Raw genomic sequence first — 22,567 nt, 5'->3', positions numbered from 1 at the left:
TGTAGACAATCTATACTGTTAATTTCAACCTTCTGCATTCTTCCAGATAAGTATCGATTAAACCATTTGTGGACTGTCCCTCTGATATCACAATACTTAAGCTTATTTAGAAGAATTTCGTGATTCACACAGTCAAAACCGTTTGATCAATCAAAAATATCCCAATGGGTGATGTTCGGTTATTCAATGCAGTTAATATTTCATCAGTGAAAGCATATATTGTATTTTCTGTTGAAAAGCCTTTCTGAAAACTAAGCTGACATTTTTTAGTACTTCATTTTTGCAAATATGTGCTGCTACTCTTGAATACATTAATTTTCAAGAATTTAGGATAAAGCTGTCAGAGCCGGCCGGAATGGCCGAGCGGTTCAAGGCGCTTCAGTCTGTAACCACGCGACCGCTACGATCGCAGGTTCGAATGCTGCCTCGGGCATGGATGTGTGTGGTGTCCTTAGTTTAGTTAGGTTTAAGTAGTTCTAAGCTCTAGGGGACTGATGACCTGAGATGTTAAGTCCCATAGTGCTCAGAGCCATCTGAACCATAAAGCTGTCAGAAGTGAGATTGGGCAGTAATTGTTAGCATCAGATCTATCCCCTTTTTTGTGCAATGGTTTAACATAGCATATTTCAGTCTACCAGGAAAATATTACCAATGGATGGTGCTAACACGATTGACTACTACGTTCATAATATCAAACGTTGCATGTGACTGTGATTAACGAATATGTACAACCTATTTACAGTTGCCTGATAACAGTTCAAAAATTCGTAGCAATGAATTGAATTGAATTGAATCACTTCTCGTCGCGTTTTGTCCCACATGTGCTCAATTGGAAACAAATCCGGAGATCGTCTGGCCAGGGAAGTTGCTGCACGTGTCGAAAATCATGTTAAGTTACATGGGCAGTGTATGGGCGACCATTGTCCTGTTGGAACAGCAATCAACCTTCCTGTTGCAAGGACGGCAAAAGAACCGGTCTAACAAAATTCTGCACATAGTGAGTGCTGGTTAGGATCCGCTCCAGAAACACCAAAGGTGACCGAGAGTTGTAGCTTATCGCACCTGAGAGCATAAGGCCTGGGTTTGGGCCAGTGTGTCCTCGACGAACTCACTGTACGAGACAGTGCTCAACATATTTACGTTGTGCGTGCAAACGGCCATCCAAGCCATTTCGTCTTTCTAATAATGCTCTGATGGTACCAGTCAAGCCGTGCACAACGATGTTGTGGTGTGAGTGAAAGATGGGCTAGATGTGTGTTACTTTTTTACCGCCCTGCCAGTGTCCAGCAATGTTCATTTGTGTAGCTAAAAGCTGTAGTAGAAAATACTAGACCAATACCGTCTATTGCAGGTCGCAACATACATGGAATTGTCCGGTAAACGGGATGTGATTAGCTACTGAAATAAAAGTTTTAATTTGGCAATGTAAATTTTCAGGTCTATTTTTACGATAAAGACCGCAGTTAATACTGCCAAGTCCGTACTAAGTGGCAACAGAATGTAAAGTTCACACGCACACCACAATCACACACGTAGCCAGTTTATGGTATACACACACGTTACCGAAGTTAATAGAGTTCACCGGATGGTTTAGTTATGAAAACAATGTTGTGCACTGTGCTCTACACGTAATACCTGTTCCAGTCTTAGATCGCACACCACGCCACTCGGTTGTAACTAACAGTCAAAAGCAATAATTTTGATATTCCGTCCGAAATTCCACACGACTTCCGCAATACCGTTCACTTAAATACACTTTGTACTACTTCGCAAACTCGTAATTAGCATTTTTCCGCTATTTTATACAGTACTTTCGTCGGAGCTGCTTTCAATGAGATGTTACTAGTTCGAACCCTCCGCCCCTAGATCACACCAAAGGCCTTGTTCCCAGCATAGATTGGCGCGAGCCTGCATTTTTCTGATTGGCTGATATCACAAACAGCAAATCATGTTGCAGTATTATCCCGCGCTAACCCGCGCTTTACTTCAATGACCAATCATAGTACAACATTTCTTTCTATGGCAATTGCTAAATAAATAAATTTAGAAAAGTATCAAACACAAAATTACTCCTTCTGAAATTACCGATTAATTTGTGTTCTACTCACGATTTATTAGTACCATAAACTTACTGCACATTTAATTATAGTAAACCCCCTTTATAGTTTAACTGGTACTTCGTGAATAAACAAAACAATATTCATTTACTTCTGTTCTTCTTCACTCATATAACACTCAAATTGCTAATTACTGCCGGCCGCGGTGGTCTCGCGGTTCTAGGCGCGCAGCCCGGAACCGTGCGACTGCTACGGTCGCAGGTTCGAATCCTGCCTCGGGCATGGATGTGTGTGATGTCCTTAGCTTAGTTAGGTTTAAGTAGTTCTAAGTTCTAGGGGACTAATGACCACAGCAGTTGAGTCCCATAGTGCTCAGAGCCATTTTTTTTGCTAATTACTACACATATAAAACAATTATAACTACGCAAATACATTAAATATTAATCAAACATAACTTTACAACATTGTTTTGACTACGACTGCTAGCACTGTCCGTCAGCTGCTGACCTCTGCCGCCTATTTGTACAACTAGGTCCAGCTCTGTAACTCAGGTCCTCAGGTCCATATCAGCTGGTGACATCTGTCGATGACTCTTGCCTATAACGATATCGTCCTCACAAGTGACAGGAGCGATGCGAAGGCAGTACACCTCAGCAACAGTTCTTTCTGCTACGTCTGTGCTCACAAGCCATCTTATCTGTGCTGTGGCAGGCGTTCGATCTGCCACTGCTGCCCTTACAGTAAGACAGTCCTGGAGGGCGTCTGTGCTGCGTAAAATACCAGAACGTCGTCAATGGGTCTGAAAATGTTGGCCTGACCACTGATACCAGCTGACGCAGCCCGTACAACTTGTGTGGCAATGCTCCGAAAGGACCTTTCTGCCACTAGGAAGGCCACAGTTTGACCGCAGTTGGCTTTTGGAAGCAGGAGCGCGTCTCCGTGACACGGTTGTGTGCTTGATTCACGCCTTTGCACAACACTCAGCCTTCTGGCTGTGAGCATCAAAATCGACGTCGTCTTTCCAGGTGTACTAATTCTTTTTTTTTCCGACAGTGTATATCCTCTGAGAAAAAGTACATGGGAAGTTATATCAAATGTTATGAAGAAGGATTATTTCAAAAACAGTAGAAAATCACAAAAGAACCTTGGTGAGAATGGTCTGCATGCGGTGTGTGAAAAGTGCGGGAAAGGTTCTTAAGGAAAGAAGAAATAACACCAATATACATTCTTAAGTGCCATCTGTTGTCAAGCTCAGCAGAAAGGGTGATGAGGGAGATAGGCCGGTTGTTTGGAGCTTATTGTGCTAAAAAACTTTCAAGCTGGAGAAACAATGTAAATGAATGACTTATCACAATCAACGACTGAATTGTTCCATAAAAACAGGGAGAACTGCCGGATATCAGTAAAGTCCGGCCACAATATTTCGGCGCTGAGTCTTCTGGCCATCTTCAGGTGAGTGCCACTGTAGTAGTAGTACTGGCCAGTATGCGCTGAGCTCCGCTATTTAAAGCCTTCTGAGGTGACATTGCGCATGCGCTGCTTAGCGTGCGCGGTCATAACGGCTCCGTGCGCTGCGCCTCGCGCCCTCCACTGTGAAAACCTGTGGTCTTGATCTCACAATTCTTTATTTAGTGTTACGCATTTCGAAATTTCATCATCCGACAAGATAAAATCAAACTTTAGTACAAAGCTCACCGGAAGTGAGTTTATCTGCTCATGAAAGTGAGCACAAAAACTCACTGACGTGAGCTTCGTACTGAACTTTGATTTTATCTTGTCTAATGATGAAATTTCGAATTAAGTAAGGCTTAATAAAGAATTGTGCAATCAAGACCTTCCTATACTTCAAAGTTGTGACACTGTATGAAACATACGTTGCTGCGCGTTATCGACCAGCCGAGGTCGGTGGATCTACCCATCCCACAAAACAGCAGAGGGTCGCGAAGTGAGGGAACGGTGGTGTGAGTAGACTTAGCAACATGCTGGAGACTGCAGACTGAGTGGTGATTCAGTCAGTTAGTTAGTTAGTTAGTTACTTTCGTGTTCCATGTATCATTTTGCACGATAAATCGACATGATGCGGAACGAGTCATTTTACATTCATACTGCAAATTAATTTGTACATCTATTTGCACTCTAAACATCTCCATATAATTTTTCTCCCTGAAATGTAAACAAGATATATAGATTGAGCTAGCAATTCCTAGCCACCAGCTTTTACACATTACATATAAATTCTTCCACGGAATAGAAGGAGTTGTCAAGGAGAAACTTTCTCATTTTCAAATTTTAGCTTGCTGTCTGTTACACATTTTATATCACTGGGTAAGTGGCCAAATTTTTTGTTGCAGCGTTGTGCACCCTTTTCTGTGCTAAAGATAACTTTACTGTCGAGTAATGAATGCCATTTCTCCTTCTAGTATTGTAACTATGTACATCATTGTTCCTTTTGAACTGTAGTCGATTATTCACAGCAAACTTCATGAGGGAATAAATACACTGTGAAGCAGTAGTCGGAATGCCCGACTCCTTAAACAGATGTCTACAGGATGATCGCAGGTGAGCAACACATATTATTCTTACAGCACGCTTTTGGGCAATAAAGATCTCCTTTCTTAAAGACGAGTTACCCCAGAACATTATTCCATATGACATTACTGAATGACAATAAGCAAAATATGTCAACATACTGACTACTCTCTCACCAAAATTTTCTATAATTCTAAGTGCAAATATGGCTGAACTAAATTGTTTTTGGAGTTCCAAAACGTGTTTTTTTTTCAATTTCAATTCTCATCAGTTCGAACACCTAAGAATTTTGAAATTTCCACCCTATGTAAAAATGTGTTTTTTTTTTCAATTTCAATCCTCATCAATACGAACACCTAAGAATTTTCAAATTTCCACCCTATGTATTACTTCATGGCCATGTGTTACACTTATCGCTGGTGGAGTACCCCGAGAGGCGCAGAACTGAATGTGACGTGTGTTTGTGAAATTCAGGATGAGATCATTCGCAGAAAACCAGTCAATGATACTTTTGAGAACTTTGTTCACTATTTCTTCCTTTTCTGTATGAATACTGGAAGTGATTACAATAGTGGTGTCATCTGTAAAAAGAACTAATTCTGCTTGTTGTACATAAGACGGTAGATCATTCACATATCTGAGAAACTGTAGTAGACCTAAGATTGAGCCTTGAGGATACCCATACGTTATTTCTCCCCAGTCAGAATTATGTCGCTGGATTCTGTTGGTTGAATCCAACTTTCTGCATACTCCTGGTTTGCTGATTCATTTACTAAACTCGGCGCCAAGTCCATAACTTGGATTATCTATATTTACAGTTTAAATGTTTGGTAGAATTCTAAGATTACAAATTGGTCGCTTTCTAATTATACTTTCAATAAGTTAAATACTCGCTCATAGCTTAATTTAAGACTTCAACTAATCTTGTAAATCATTGGTGGAGTGAACCAACCAATCATGAGCGAGACGTGAACAGACAGGAACATCATTTAAGTCTTCTACTAGCATGCATACAGGCAATGCATATGAGCCAGGCCTGGTTCTTAAGTTTGTATAGAAGTGAATCAACCTTATAATTAACTCAGAAAACTTCTATGTACAGTACTTCGATAAAATCGTTTGGAAAAATTTTCGTGCGTTTTATGGTGCTCGATAAGTAAAAATTAGAATCCGTGATCTTTGACGCAGACACTGCTGTTAGATAGGCTCTCATATGGTTTTTTATTATACAGGCAATGCATATGAGCCAGGCCTGGTTCTTAAGTTTGTATAGAAGTGAATCAACCTTATAATTACCCCAGAAAACTTCTGTGTACAGTACTTCGATAAAATCGTTTGGAAAAATTTTCGTGCGTTTTATGGTGCTCGATAAGTAAAAATTAGAATCCGTGATCTTTGACGCAGACACTGCTGTTAGATAGGCTCTCATATGGTTTTTTATTATAACGACTGATTTTCCCGACTTCGAGATTGAGAGCAATAAAATCAGGTAGCATTCTTTTTATTTTGCGACTTTCATTCTACGTCTACGTGATTACTTTGCAATTTACAATTAAGCGGGTGGGAGAGGGTTGATCGAAACTCCAACAAGCTATTGTAGTGCCGTTGAGATATTCTCATTTGTCGTTCCATTATTCAATGTTCATCGAATGCATGTTGGAATCTGCGACTGGTGGAGAAGAAAGCCATTAGGGACAATGAGACAACTTTACAGGATACGAAGCAAGCAAACTTGCTGTTGTCGCGCTACAGAAAATTGCTTAACCTCTTCACCACGAACTGGTCAACGTAGCCCTCCGGATGCAGCAATTGACAAAGAACAACAACAACTTCAGATGTTAATACGCAGATACAGCAATTTGTCGCGGCTGGAATATTCCATTTCTCATTGCGATTGAGCAGTTAGGAGGGAATAGCAGCCGTGACAATGCGCATTTCAAATGACGGCGTTTGAGTGGAGCACAAATGAGGAATCAGATTTGGTCAAGGAGAAGTGTTTTGAAACTGGATTTAATTAATTGTCCGCCTCCGTAGCCGAGATGTGAGCGCGGTTAGCCGGCCAGGATGGCCGAGCGGTTCTAGGCGCTACAGTCTGGAACCGCGCGACAGCGACGGTCGCAGGTTCGAATCCTGCCTCGGACATGGATGTGTGTGATGTCCTTAGGTTAGCTAGGTTTAATTAGTTCTAAGTTCAAGGGGACTGATGACCTTAGAAGTTAAGTCCCATAGTGCTCAGAGCCATTTGAACCATTTTTTTTCCTTTGAGCGCGGTTAACTGCTTGCAAGGCACCTGGATTCGATTCCCGGCACTGCCAGAAGTGTTCCCCTCGTGGGAGGACTGGTACGGGCTGCACTCAGCCTCGTGAGGCCAGTGGAGCAGCTACCCTGCTGATTAGTAGTGGTTCCGACATCAAGGAACCCGACAATGACCGGAAAAGCGCTGTGCTGAGCACATGCCCCCAACACCGCATCCGATGACGCCGTTGGCAGAGGATACTACGGCGGTCGGTCGAGCAAAATAGGCCCGTTTATGGCCACAACGCAGAACTTTACTTGATTAACATTAGTTAAGACTTCGAGGTTTCTTGAGATTACTGCAAGCAGTTGGATTTTGTTTTGTTCTTCAATTTTTTTTTTATTCTATTATCTGTTGCGAGACGCCCATCGAATCATCATCAGATGCTACTACACTCCTGGAAATTGAAATAAGAACACCGTGAATTCATTGTCCCAGGAAGGGGAAACTTTATTGACACATTCCTGGGGTCAGATACATCACATGATCACACTGACAGAACCACAGGCACATAGACACAGGCAACAGAGCATGCACAATGTCGGCACTAGTACAGTGTATATCCACCTTTCGCAGCAATGCAGGTTGCTATTCTCCCATGGAGACGATCGTAGAGATGCTGGATGTAGTCCTGTGGAACGCCTTGCCATGCCATTTCCACCTGGCGCCTCAGTTGGACCAGTGTTCGTGCTGGACGTGCAGACCGCGTGAGACGACGCTTTATCCAGTCCCAAACATGCTCAATGGGGGACAGATCCGGAGATCTTGCTGGCAAGGGTAGTTGACTTACACCTTCTAGAGCACGTTGGGTGGCACGGGATACATGCGGACGTGCATTGTCCTGTTGGAACAGCAAGTTCCCTTGCCGGTCTAGGAATGGTAGAACGATGGGTTCGATGACGGTTTGGATGTACCGTGCACTATTCAGTGTCCCCTCGACGATCACCAGAGGTGTACGACCAGTGTAGGAGATCGCTCCCCACACCATGATGCCGGGTGTTGGCCCTGTGTGCCTCGGTCGTATGCAGTCCTGATTGTGGCGCTCACCTGCACGGCGCCAAACACGCATACGACCATCATTGGCACCAAGGCAGAAGCGACTCTCATCGCTGAAGACGACACGTCTCCATTCGTCCCTCCATTCACGCCTGTCGCGACACCACTGGAGGCGGGCTGCACGATGTTGGGACGTGAGCGGAAGACGGCCTAACGGTATGCGGGACCGTAGCCCAGCTTCATGGAGACGGTTGCGAATGGTCCTCGCCGATACCCCAGGAGTAACAGGGTCCCTAATTGGCTGGGAAGTGGCGGTGCGGTCCCCTACGGCACTGCGTAGGATCCTACGGTCTTGGCGTGCATCCGTGCGTCGCTGCGGTCCGGTCCCAGGTCGACGGGCACGTGCACCTTCCGCCGACCACTGGCGACAACATCGATGTACTGTGGAGACCTCACGCCCCACGTGTTGAGCAATTCGGCGGTACGTCCACCCGGCCTCCCGCATGCCCACTATACGCCCTCGCTCAAAGTCCGTCAACTGCACATACGGTTCACGTCCACGCTGTCGCGGCATGCTACCAGTGTTAAAGACTGCGATGGAGCTCCATATGCCACGACAAACTGGCTGACACTGACGGCGGCGGTGCACAAAATCTGCGCAGCTAGCGCCATTCGACGGCCAACACCGCAGTTCCTGGTGTGTCCGCTGCGCCGTGCGTGTGATCATTGCTTGTACAGCCCTCTCGCACTGTCCAGAGCAAGTATGGTGGGTCTGACACACCGGTGTCAATGTGTTCTTTTTTCCATTTCCAGGAGTGTTTATTAGTCATCTGCAGCAGTATGGAAGTCATGTAGTTGTTGCAAGACGAATAAACGTAACACACAAGCACTGAGTGTGGCGAGAATTAATCACATTATGAGACAGATTTTGTTGCTTAAGTTACAGTGATTAGTACTTGTTGCAACACAGAAAGTTAAATGATGTAGAAGTCCGTGAATTAATGGATCTGCTAGAGTTGGTGCTATCACATAACTACTTTTCCTTTAACAACAAAGTCTATAATCAGAAGGATGGCCTAGCAATGGAAAGTAGCTTAGCTGGCCTACTAGTTGACGTCGAAATTAATAACCTAGAAACCAAATTATTCAAAGCAAACAAAATTGAAAATGACAGGATCATCATTTATAAACGTTTCACCTTGATACTGTACAATGGGACAACCACTGAAATACCCTTGCTGAGAAACTTAATAACATACATCCCAAAATACAATTGGCCTAAACATAATCTCCCATAACTACAAACCACAAACATATATTCCAAATTTATAGGAAACCTACATCATCCGATGTCATTATAAATAACCCATCTGTCCAGAAAAATTATCACAACTTACCATTTTTGGATCAGCAATCAACCTTGTACACAAAATACATGCTGAACCTGATGTAAAAGCCAAAGAATCAAACATTTCAGAAACAAAGCCCACAACAATGCTTATTACCCATCTATAGTTGACAAAATAGATGAAAAGGTAAAAACCAAACAAACAGCATCAACAACATAGCCCTCAACAGCAGATGAAACTAAATGCCATATATCTCCATGCAATTCTTCAGTAACATCTTATACCAACTTGCAAAACTGTCTAAACCACAGAGAGCCAAAATAAGTAACCACACATCCAACCAACAAAATACAAAACAAAATAGTCATTACGTCAAAACAGCCAAACTACCTTTCCAAAACTCTGGTGCTACACAAGGCAAACAGGACGAAACTTCGAAATTCGATACAAAGAACACACAGATCCACTACGTTTAAAAAAATTTAAGTAAATCTAGTTTTGCAGCCCATCTAGCACAAAACAGTCATTCAGTTACAGACATCAAGACAAACCTCCATATCCTACACCTTTCAGACAAAGGAATAAAAATGGATCTTCTGGAACAATTAGAAATTTTTGCTCATAAGAATAAGTCTTCCCAGGCCATCTTAATAGATGCTATAGATTCAGCACGTAACCCACTCTTGCAAACTTTCAAAGACTCATTACACTTGAAAAAGTAAATAAGTCACAAAAAAAATAGCCTGCCTCCCCTCTCTCCCTCTCTAACTCTCCCATCCTCCCACACTGACACACTCTCCTTCTCCTTCTACTACAAACACAAACACACACACACACACAGTTTCCTCCTCCCACATACCATCCAGCCGCTAATGACCTTAGTAGTTGAGCGCCCTAAACCAAAAAAATACCATCTAGCTTAACAGTTCATTATTTAGATAAAAAAAGAGTAATGCCGTGGAGTTTATTGTCCATTTTTATAAGCGATGATCAATGTTAGTTAAACAAAAAACAAATGAAATGCAAATCGAAACTCCAGTGCTAAAATTGTAGTTTTATTATCTTACAAATTGATTTTTGGTAGTTTTTATAAATAGCGTATGTCAATTTTGCTACATGGTATTTATTACATGGTATTTGACAGTAGAGAGATAGATACATACGAGTACTTACAGACGCGATTGTGTATTACAAGAGCTGAAGAAAGAGAATCTCTGTCCTAACACCAAGTCTTTGACATAACTTTAGCCTTACTGTTTAGTTAGGTTTTGTAAAGCATGTGGAACGTGTGACCTGTGGCTACGTGTGTCAAGTGCAGAACAATTAGCGCACTGGAAAACATTCAGTATGTTTTCCAGAATACTGTGTATACCAACATCGAACCGATACTAATCACTGTAAGTGAAGCAACAAGATCTATCTCATAATGTGAATACTTCTTGTCACACTGCCCGCTTACATGTTTGGTTTATCCATCTTGCTGCATGATTCCCACACTGCTGCAGTCAGTCAATGTATGTACCATGTGATGAGGAATCGCTAGGCCGTTCGAAACTGGTAATGGAATACTAAAAAAAATTGAAGAACAAAACAAAAGGCGACTGGTTGTAGTAATTTCAAAAAACATTTATTCACCACAGTCGCCGTGATCCTCATCCATAATGAATGAAAGTTTTAACCAACACATCAAATTTTTTAAATGATTTAAAAACAGTTTTTAAGTAAAGACTCAACAAATAAGTTGAGGAGTAGGCTCGTGTCAGACGCTTGGAGGGATTATATCATGAAACCTAAGCTCCACATTCCTATTATATCACTGCCTGGTACGCCAGAGCCAAGGTAGCCCCTGAGGGCCGGCAACCCATATTACATCAGAGAGGATGGGGTTGTCTATGTCCAAGGCGTACCAAAAGCGCCATGGTAAACACGAGCTATTTACATACAAGATAATGGAAACAGACATTCCGAGCTCTACTTCCTGCAGGGGGAGCTCGAGCCACAGGCTGCAGGTAGTACCACTACGTCAAAACCTGATTTGCTGGACAGCTATTTAGCGGCTAGACCCAGCCCCGAAGTTCAGTACACTTCGGATGCCAACTTCGTTGACTTCGACTGCTGAAGATTAAGTCTTCGTCTCTGAATCGGAGTTTTACTAGTGTGTGTGTTACCACGAATTTTTGTGGAAAATTATAAGTGAACTTTTGTTTGCCTCAGTTAGGAGACTTTTACTGGCATCGTTATTGCTACCTTCCTTTTCTTGTTCAGTCATCGACCTAGTAGACTTACATAAATAAAGGTTGTGTTTGTGAAAAATTGCGAACTGACAGTCACAAAACTAGAATTAAGAGTTATTCGACTCTAATGTTGAGCGTAGCGATAAATCGCATGAAATCGGCGGTAGGAATCATAACTGAGTCCCAAAGTGCTGCCAATAGTCCAAATAGCACAATGACTGTGCATAGGAGTAAAAAATAAAGGGCTACAACGGTCGTGCTGCTCCTGATAAACCACACATTTCTGTAGTCAAAGAGAAGCGACGCTTGAAGCGGTGTAAAGAGTGACGTCATTGTGGGCAGTGGGTTACTGGAAACGAGCGATTTAGAGTGCGATGGAAGGGTGTGGCTGTGAAGAATGCTTGGAGGAAGCGATCTGCCGTCCTGTCACCGTCTGTAGTGCCAACAGTGGAGTACGAAGGAGGTGATGTTAAGGTAAGGGGGTGTTTTTCGTGGTTGTCCTTAAGAAAACGCCACGATCGGAAGGAAACGAACTCATTTCGCGGCAATTTCTACGGCGTACAGAAGAGGAACATTTCGGAGTCTGTGACTGTTTATACCAGTATAACGGTGCACTCTGGCATACTGGAGAATCTATGAGGCAACGGTTTGTGGACAAAAGTATTCCTGATATAGACTGGTCCGCCCTGATTCCCGACCTGAACCTAATGGTATACCTTTGGGTTGTGTCAGAAAGTCGACTTAGATCCAGACCCCAACGTGCAACACCATTTCCTTTTCTAGTTCCGGTTCTTGGACAGAATGGGCTGCATTCCTCCACAGACTTTGAGACTCACATTGAAAGTGTCCCCAACAGGGTTCTAGTCATCATACGGGTGAAGTGTGGACACATGCCATATTAATTTGCACTAACAGGTGTCCGCATACTTTCCATCAAAAAGTGTAGATCGAATGCTTGCAATCGACCTAAGACTCACCAAACATGAGGATAATTCAATGGAATTACGTCACAGTGTGATACAATTGGTGCGGTCTATAAATCTGAAAATATTTCATGTAAGTATTTGTGCTCACGTCCTTTAGTAATTCCTACCGGCGGCCCCTGTCAATTACTACTGGCCTTTGGCCGCTGTTCTAAGCCGAATACATTGTGGTGACATATAGGGATGTTTGCCGCTGCTACTAAACCTAAACAAAACAAGCAGCGACGCAGCTGAGGAGTCCCCATCCAAATACGTATGAAGTGGCACGCCCCCTGTTACCACTCTGCCGGTCGAGGTGGCCGAGTGGTTCTAGGCACTACAGTCTGGAACACCGCTACCGCTACGGTCGCAGGTTCGAATCCTGCCTCGGGCATGGATGTGTCTGATGTCCTTAGGTTGGTTAGGTTTAAATAGTTCTACGTTCTAGGGGACTGATGACCTCAGCAGCTAAGTCCCATAGTACTCAGAGCCATTTGAACCATTTTTTGTTGCAACTCTGCCACATGTTACGTATGGCCAACAAGACACCAGCTGCGCTCTACTGCCGTCTTGAACTTTCTGTCAACTTGTCTACAGCAGTAATACAGTTTATACACACAGCAACACATTGAATTCCACATACGTGAGGCATGGCGGCAACTTCGAGAAACAAAAATGCCGTGGCAATACTGTAAAGGGGTGATGAGGTACAAGGTATACCAGGAAACTGGCCGTAAGCCGTGTCTGGCACTTACCATGTGTTCATCTTCGGTGGCATCGCATATCTGGGGCTCAGATTGTGACCTGTAGCATATTTCGGAGGCTGGCGTTTCGTCTCCTATAGCAGCAATCTTCTCGGAGGCAGTACAGATGTAGGTAGTCGATCGTCAAACTTAAAATGCTTCTAAAAAGCGAATCACTGTTCTTTGTACACTGCACTCGCTCTGCAAGCCGAAACTGCCGAACTATTTGTTCGTCACCCAGCAACGGCCGAATAGTGGCGTCATTCGGCTATTGGCAAAGACCACGGATTCACGCCGACGTACGTTATTGAGACTGTACGGCAAAAGAATTGATACCGATTGCTTTATTTGGAACTACAATCCGCATCTTGTGTGGTACAGTCCGTTTTGTGTTTCCGAATGTCTAAGGTCTCTCTATATACCAAGACATATCGAGAACTGAACTTCGATACAACTTTAGTATCAAACTAGCTAATTTGGCGAAAAGCAGCTTCAAAGCATGACAAGACTGATGATACAAAAACTGAAGTCAACAGTATATTTATCACGTTATTCGTCTCGGTATTTGTGTGCATCACATACACTCCATCCATTCACACACCTGTGAACCAGTTTGTCGTCAGAGCTCTTATCAATATATACCACGGAGCCTTGCAACGCAGAGATTCAGTCTGTTTTTCTACTCTAGATGGCATCCATTGTTGGTTCTACATCGTGTTTTAATAGTTGCCATTTATTCATTGATTATTTTTTCAAATTTTTCCCATTAATGTGTTAATTATTAGTTATTATTATGGGAGGTTCAATATGCGCCCTGTCCAAACCCATAAAAATCCTCAAATCTGCCGCCAGAATTTCTGTAACGCTAAGTCCAAGAACTTCTGGAAAATATGAACCAGTAGCATACTAATATAATGATGGCCAGTATGGAGTTAGGGGTTCCATCATTAATATCCAACACAACAACCGCAAATAAAAAATAGTAACCAACAATTTAAAATTCACCGGAAAGTTGCCTGTACTGGCACATTCATGCGAGCTTCCTTCTTATACTCAACAATTTACAAACCCTCCGCCACACACCGTCAGGTGGCTTGCGGAGTATGGATGTAGATGTAGATGTAGATGTAGATGTGGCATGCAGCATTCGACCACTTTATCCATCGCATGTCTAAAGAAATCTGTGAGCAGGAACCTAATACTGTAAAACAATAGCTACGAATAATGAATTTAAATCCAACACCATTGATGAAATTATGAATAAAAAACGAGGAAGAAAGCCAGATCCCTGTTGTATCCAGTGACCAATATAAGTGGATAAAAAGGATAGTTGCGTAGTTTACCTTCTCTAGGTTCTAATAAGATGAGCAACATATTACAGGCAAAGGGTTCCTCTGTATTTTTGTATGTCCCACAGACATTACGTAGAAATTTCTTAAATTCAAAGGCTGAACAACCTGCCATTACGAACCCTGGGGTATATAAGATCATTTGCCAGGAACGGCAATCCTGTTATAAAGAATAAACTGGAGAGCCAATCTGTACTAGGCTCCGGATACACCATAGAAGTTGAAGATTAAAGAAATCAGATTCATTCTTTGCAGAATACTGCGTAAACCAGAACCACTGATATGTAATAGATGTAGAAGTAGATACACAGAGAACGGATGCAAAGCTCACTCAATAAGAAATATGAAAAAACGATGTGCGTATTCCCACACGGGCTACAGAATGAGCAGACTCTACTCACTTGCACTGTTATACAAGGGTTTCACTTCTGAGATAAAAGTACGTCATTCTATATGAATCCTGTTAGACGTTACTGTTACGGAGAACTTCGGCACCTCTCAATTTTTTTACACCACTGATGTTTATCCACATTTGAACATGTCTCATGAAGTAACACTGTTTAGCCGTCACAAAATAAAGCCTCAAAAAAAGCTGTTTATTTCCTGGGGTGGTGCAGAATTATCCGACTAAATTTATTCGCTAATAACAGTATTTTGTTACTTCGATAAACATCCCGAATGATTGTCACATAAGCGGTGACATAAAGGTAGAAAATTCATGTTTTAGAGTCCAGAAGGCTCTATGCAGACCAGGTTCTGCTAACGGTATACTTCGCCTTGCACATCGATGGCAACAGGATGTACACAACGCTGGTGACTACTTTGAAGGACAGTAACAGGTGCAAACATGTAACTCTTTTGTATCGGTTGTGAATAAATAGTTGTCTCTATTTAAGTTCCAACCCTCGTATAGTCTTACACATGATTGAAAACAGTCTGACAAAGTTAGGATAGTTTGTCAATTTCACGCCTGTGCATAGCATATTGGCAGCACTTCGTCTCCTTGCCTGTTATGCTGTGTAGCACACTTTAAAGCTGTGCGGATCAGCATAACGAAAAGGCGAGGGGTCTCGCTCGTTTTGTCCACGACTGTACATAATATTATTAAAAAAGAAGGAAACATTGGTTATAAACAGTTATAATATGTGGTGAATGTATCTACAGAGTGATTCCACACTCCTATTACTCTCTACCGCTTGTCCACATGTTCAGTTATGTTCGCATTGTATTAATGTGAGATAAAAAACTAAAACTAAACTCCGTCCGAACAGACCTTGGAAAGCCCAGTGGTATCGACCGGCCGCCGTGTCATCCTCAGCCCACAGGCGTCACTGGATGAGGATACAGAGGGCCATGTGGTCAGCACACCGCTCTCCCGGCCGTATGTCAGTTTACGAGACCGGAGCCGCTACTTCTCAGTCAAGAAGTTCCTCAGTTTGCCTCACAAGGGCTGAGTGCACAGCGCTTGCCAACATAGATCGGCAGATCGGATGGCCACCCATCCAAGTGCTAGCCCAGCCCGACAGCGCTTAACTTCGGTGATCTGACGGGAACCGGTGTTACAACGGCGGCAAGTTCGTTGGCAATGTGGGATAATGGCCGAGGACAACTTTGAGGATGTATTACTATTCTTTATTATTTACTCGAGAGTGTCTGCGTGAACACCATTGTTTTCGTATCAGAGTATGATTCTCCTCCGTGTACGATGCAAAATTCTCCTCAGAATTGCAGGAGCGGTGGCAGTAAATGCACGTCAGACAACATCCTTAAGGTGGTCGTCATAACGTGCGGCGGTAACCTTCTGTTTAATGAATCCTCCATAATATATTGTTGCAGGATGGCGAATCAGGACTTGGGGATCGCCAATCCAAAAGTGCAGGCCAATGGATGGAACCATGTTCAAAGCGTTTATCAGGAAATACCTCTAAGGCGAAAGCATAATCAGCAGGTGCACCGCCCTGCCGGAGCCATATATGATCGAGTCACGTGACACGATGGGACGCGCGATGTGATTCACAGCACCGGCAAAGAAATACGGACCTATCAAGTGGATTGCAGACATTGCAGCCCAGATGGCGATATGGTGGGTTTTGTTCAAGTTCTTCACGAAAATGTTTGTACGTTCCCGGTACTGAGTGGTCAGCGCGACAGACTGTCAATCCAAAGGGCCCGGGTTCGATTCCCGGCTGGGTCGGAGATTTTCTCCCCTCAGGGTCTCGGTGTTGTGTTGTCCTAATCCTCATAATTTCATCCCCATTGACGCGCAAGTCGCCGAAGTGGCGTCAAATCGAAAGACTTGCACCAGGCGAACGGTCTACGCGACGGGAGGCCCTCGTCACACGACATTTCATTTCATTTCATGAAAATGTTTGTTCTCTTTACTCAAGAAATAAAGAATTATTGCTTTTGCACAGAGCTATATTGCACAGTCGTTCGAGATAAATACTTCCCCCCTCGAAGTGAGAGCTCCAAAGACGTGGAGCATTCGCCCACAAGTCTAATGACGTTGTTGCATTTCATTATCACTCAATTTGTTTACAAACGGATGTTTAAATGCCTTTAACGACAGATAATTCTTTATTTTTTTGTAATGTCGTGTATGGAATTCGCAGTTCCTGTGGCGAATGAACTTTTCGGCCAATGTTCGAAAGACGCTCAAGCCTCCAAACACATTGTAAGTAGGCTGTTTAGGTTTTTTTATTGGTAACGCCACATAGCGCTCTGTATGAAAATCACTGGCTGCGCTGTGTGCAGTCTGTGGCTAGTTGGCATTGTTGTAATACTCGCCATTGTAGCGTTGGGCAGCGGCAGCTGGATGCTAACAGCGGGTAGCGGTGCCCAGTTGGAGGTGAGCCGCCAGCAGTGGTGGATGTGGGGAGAGAGATGGCGGAGTTTTGAAATTTGTAAGACTGGATGTCATGAACTGCTACATATATTACGACTATTAAGGTAAATACATTGTTTGTTCTCTATTAAAATCTTTCATTTGCTAACTATGCCTATCAGTAGTTAGTGCCTTCCGTAGTTTGAATCTTTTATTTAGCTGGCAGCAATGACGCTCGCTGTATTGCAGTAGTTCGAGTAACGAAGATTTTTGTAAGGTAAGTGATTTGTGAAAGGTATAGGTTAATGTTAGTCAGGGCCATTTTTTGTAGGGATTTTTGAAAGTCAGATTGCGTTGCGCTATAAAAATAATATGTGTCAGTTTAAGCACAGTCTTGTATAATTTTTCTAAGGGGACGTTTCAACATTTCCAGTCGTGTTGGTGGTCGTCCTGAGCGGGGATTATCTTTTAGGCAGCCAGCTGGCAAGAGTTTTTCTCCCACGTTGAAACTGTTGGGTTTAGTGGGGAATGTTTCTGGAGCCTTACAGTGTCTGTAGCTAATTTTTCTGGATGGGGTCGTTCGTGGGTCCAGGTGCTCATTAGGATCCGTTCCTCACCACTGCAGCTGGACTGATCAGTCATGATTTCCATTACATGGGCACCAACAACAATAAGAAACAACAATTCATTAACATCTCTGTAATACATAGAGAGTAACGGGGCTTTGTAATCATTCTGTAGAGACGGAAAGGAGATTCGAATACTGACGTACTAGCTATACAGAACAGTATCAAGAAAGAAAACATAGGAAACATATGAGAATTTGTTCACGTGTCAATAAAGGCGCCTGTGTATTCAATCCATGTGGTCTCCTGTTTGTTGGTCAATTTGTGTCATACGTATCGGGAACAGTACTCCAGGTTGTTCGTAAGATTCTCAAATCTGGCATAAATCTTTGGCACAAATCTTTGCGCCGTTGCACTGTTTCTGCTAATTCGGAATTTCTCTGACGTCATTCTCAGATACAATTGATCTTTTCTGTAGCAGCACTGTCGAACTTGCTCGGTGCTGTTGACGGTTGAACTGAACGTGGAGTACTGTCAACGGCTTCCTTTGCAAGAAATTTTGGCAACATGTTGATATCTCAGTGAGTTTCATTTATCTACGAATAAATGTAAAAACTTAAATGTCGTATAGTAATGCTGGCCGTTATATCCCATGGAGTGGGTTCAGCTGCTTGTCGGAAAGGGTGTTTATTCCTCGTCTCATATTGATTACTTTCCTTGTGGGTATGGGAGCCTTGATGCATACGTGTATTTATAGAGAGTAGGAGTTGTATTGGATGCGTATATAGTGTAGGTGGTGTTGTACGATGACTATGAAAAGGATGTAACCTGGTACCGGCGCATAGCCTACAGCTTCCGGATAGCTTGAAGGGAACCGCTGCCGTTAACGACCGGGTCATCATCGGTAGTGTCACATTCCTGAGACACTGTGGAGGGGACTGGATTGACTCAAAGATCGATGACCAGGTACTTTATGCAACCTCTCATTGCTGGCCAGATACTGGTAGTGACAATTTCACCCACCACCAAGGTATAAACTGGCTTACGTCCGAATCGAACACCACCGCAGAGCCGTGATTTATTGATTTGGGCTACAGATGCGCATTTAGAATAAACAGGACAGCCTAAATAGAAATTTCTTCTGTTCCCATTGGCAGTGACAGGTTTCGATTATTATAACAATCATGTGACCACACTTAATACACCCAGCTGCTCAGTTGGTGAAGGTTAGCTTTTGATAATACACAACAACGCCGAGCACCGGCTCCTCGTGTTGTCTGGCAGAATCAGTTGTTATCTGATGAAGCTTGTGATAACCGAAACCGTTCCTCATCATACAAAGAAACTAGACTGCGATTTAGACTGTTACTATTTATTCTTAGACTAGCCAAGAACCCGACGTTGCCCAGGTATGTATTTATTCCTGTCTTCCATTAGCCCATCTCCTCCCTCCGCTCTCCTCTTTCACCCCCTGTCTCTCCTCCACCCACTCTCTATGAGCACCTCCTCCATTCTACACTCTCTGTCCCTGTCCTCCTATTCACTCACTCTGTCAGTCTGCGCCTCTCCCTAGGTCCATCTGCTCCATCACCTTAAGTCTATCTCCTCACTCCCCCTCTAACTCTCCTCCTCCACCCTGTGTTTGTCCTTCTTCTTCTCCCACATTCTCTCTCCACATTATCATGCTTACCCCAACAGGAGTCTGGTGATTGTTACCCCCACAGTACCACTTTCAAGACTGTAACTAATATGTGTACCAAATTTGACTGATATCGTTCCAGGGGTTCAAAATGACAATTTTTACCTGCGGTTTCCACATACATTTAACATATTTCATATGTATGAAATAATACGACTAATGTTGAAAAAAATATAAAGTGCTCAAAGAAGATAAAACGCAATCGGCAAAACATCTTTCCAAAGACAGAAACGAGAAATGATGCGTCATATATCCCGACAGAGGACCTCGACATTTCTATCGGATAAGGGACACAGCCACTGACCATGTAAACAAACACCCTGTCTGGTAAATGTGAGATTTAGCATGTTAGGAATACTGTCCTGCCATCGCGGCAATTGCAAGGCGTCCCATTATGCAGTAAGCATGTACAGCTGAAACATCGAAACCTCTTCGTCTCCCACCAGCAACAAGGAAATGTGCAGAATGAGCGACGAACCACATCACGGAATTAGTCTGCGACTACGGAAAGAAGGAGGAATCCGGTCGCATTATAAAGTCGCTGGTGTAAGCAGCGACAGAAGTGCTGGTGAAGAAAGCAAGCTGATTCCGTAGTCAGGGTCAGTTCGCCAGATGGACACTGCAGGTAAACCTATGCGCAAGCGTGTCCAAGAAACCACAGCGACATCATATAGCTGTCTCACTAAGTCCAATTCGGTGCAGAAGTACATTAGTAAGTAATAAGTTATTAATGTCTCTGTACCGGGACGATATGGCTTCCATTGTGTGAATGGGAAACTGACGGTGGTCCATTCAACCTTTCAACGAACATGAACAGTTCAGGGGGATTGGGGCAGACCACCCGCCAGAGCGAGCAAGCAGTAATTATGTTACGAACACTTGCAGCCCCAAGATGTCGTCTCCCAGATAGCTCACTGCAATATAAAATTCTCGTTCGTGACGCAAAGTGAAATGAAATCAACCTATCTCACTGGCTTTACGAGAATAAAGAGTCGTGACGTGATAGTTCACTGTTCACGGGAACAATGAATATCATGCGACAGACACAGGAAGCCGATGCCTTGCGTGTGGTATCTGAAAAGGTCACCTTCAGTGCGCGACTTCGTCAGAACCTCATAAAACGTTGTTTAAATATGTCCTTGCAGTATGAATCTACAAGACAGTTGCCGAGATTTCTCCGCTGTCATTCTGGGAAAGAAAGTGGTCTGCGCCATGTATTTTGCCTTACAAAAAAATTTAGGTATCCAATATCTTTACTTCCTGCAGAATGGTAAAGGAGAGTCGTTCATGTTCCAGTACGGCACCCTCAATTTTATCTGTAACAGAGTTCCAGATCAAAGCCGCCATCTTCAGCGAGCAACGATCAACACCCAAAGATGTACGTCGACCGATGAAACGTGCCCAAGAAAGGACAGCGTCATCGAAGCCGCGAAGGTTGAGGAACCTGCATTTGTCTTCATTTAAGCACGCACCTGAAGCACAGCAAAAATCCATCATTTCGACATTTAACAAGCGGACTTCCTCACTTCGACGAAGAAGGACCAATACATCATTGGCATACGCCTCCCCCCCCCCCCCCCCCCTACTCCCGGACCGAGGGCTTTAAACGTCAGAATCGATCAACAGATTGCCACTACTTTGGTTAAAGAGATAGGACAAAGAAAGACATAGAAAGAGCGGACCGCCCTGAGGCACTCCCCTACAGAGAACAATCAGTGGCTTCGGCCGTCCATTGACCGCTACTGACGCTGCAGTGTTCATGTACAAGTCAGGAAGAACGACAGATGAAGGAACGATGAAGCCAACAGTCGGCAACAGGTGATCGAGATACGCGTGGCTGACGCGATCAAATGCCTTACAAAACATCTAAGAAGTCAAAGCACTATGAATACAAGTAAAAGTCTCCACCGAAACCACATCCCTACATCTTGTCACCAGAGTCAAAATTGTACGGCCAGAGAGGCATCACTTATGTTTACCAATCACACAACCACACACTGAAGTGAGCCGTAGTAAATTTCGCTATTTGAAGAGAGCGCCGCAGCGCGTTGTGTGAAGCAGTCGCCCTCCGTTTCTAGCGGTGGCGTCGCTGTGGCAATCGCAGCTTTGGTGTCTGCCTGTGGTGTGAAAGGGGAAAGGTAGCCAGTTCACGTGCATTTAAGGGACGCTATGAGTTCGGCAGGAGGTCAGTCTGAGTCGCCGAGTCTGGTTAGTTGGTCAGCCAAGTTAGTCTGGGTCTGTCTCTCATCCGCATTGGTGAGGCGGTTAGCGTGTGTCTGTCGTCCGGAGTGCTAGTATGTGATAGGCCGCCTGTCTTCTCGAGCTAGTTCTGGCAATGGGCATTGGCGGTTGGATCGATCGGTTGGTCGGTCGCGCTCTGCGACACAAGATGACTGATCCGCCTTGAGCGTCGGCGCATGTGAGGTCGCCAGGTGAGTCCAGTGGCCGCGCCGTATAGCGAGGGGAAGTGGCTCCGCGGCCGACACGAGAGCAACAGGAGTCAACCCACGACATCGGTCTGGCCGGGGCGAGCTGCGACGCCGCGAGACGGGAGATCGACGTTCCTTCCTGCGTCCGTTGAAGCGGCTGGCAGCGGGCGGTTCTGGAGAGCCAGAAATCACAGTTTATTAGAAGTGACTGGAGATACGTTATTTCATTTACTTGTTAAGTTCTACTTGTTTTTTTGGTGAGGTCACCAGCCGCTTTGTTTTGTGGTCGTCCCACCATTATTCTCCGTTTGCCCACCCGCGAGAAGGTGGTTTTTGTCAATTGGGTGGTCCGTTTTTCCCTTGAGGAATTGGGGAGGTTTAGAGCAATCTGCGGTTCGTGTTGTTTAGTAACTCTCCCCCACCCCCCACCCTCTGTCAATCCGACATACATTAATAGCTGCCTCTGTCGTGTTTGTCGGATTCGGTGTTGACGAATTTATTTCTTAAAGGCCGAATTCTTGAAATATGTTTCTA

This window comes from Schistocerca gregaria, chromosome 7 (assembly GCF_023897955.1).
Source record: "Schistocerca gregaria isolate iqSchGreg1 chromosome 7, iqSchGreg1.2, whole genome shotgun sequence".
NCBI classification, from domain to species: Eukaryota; Metazoa; Arthropoda; class Insecta; order Orthoptera; family Acrididae; genus Schistocerca; species Schistocerca gregaria.
Note: the sequence above shows the minus strand (reverse complement) of the source record.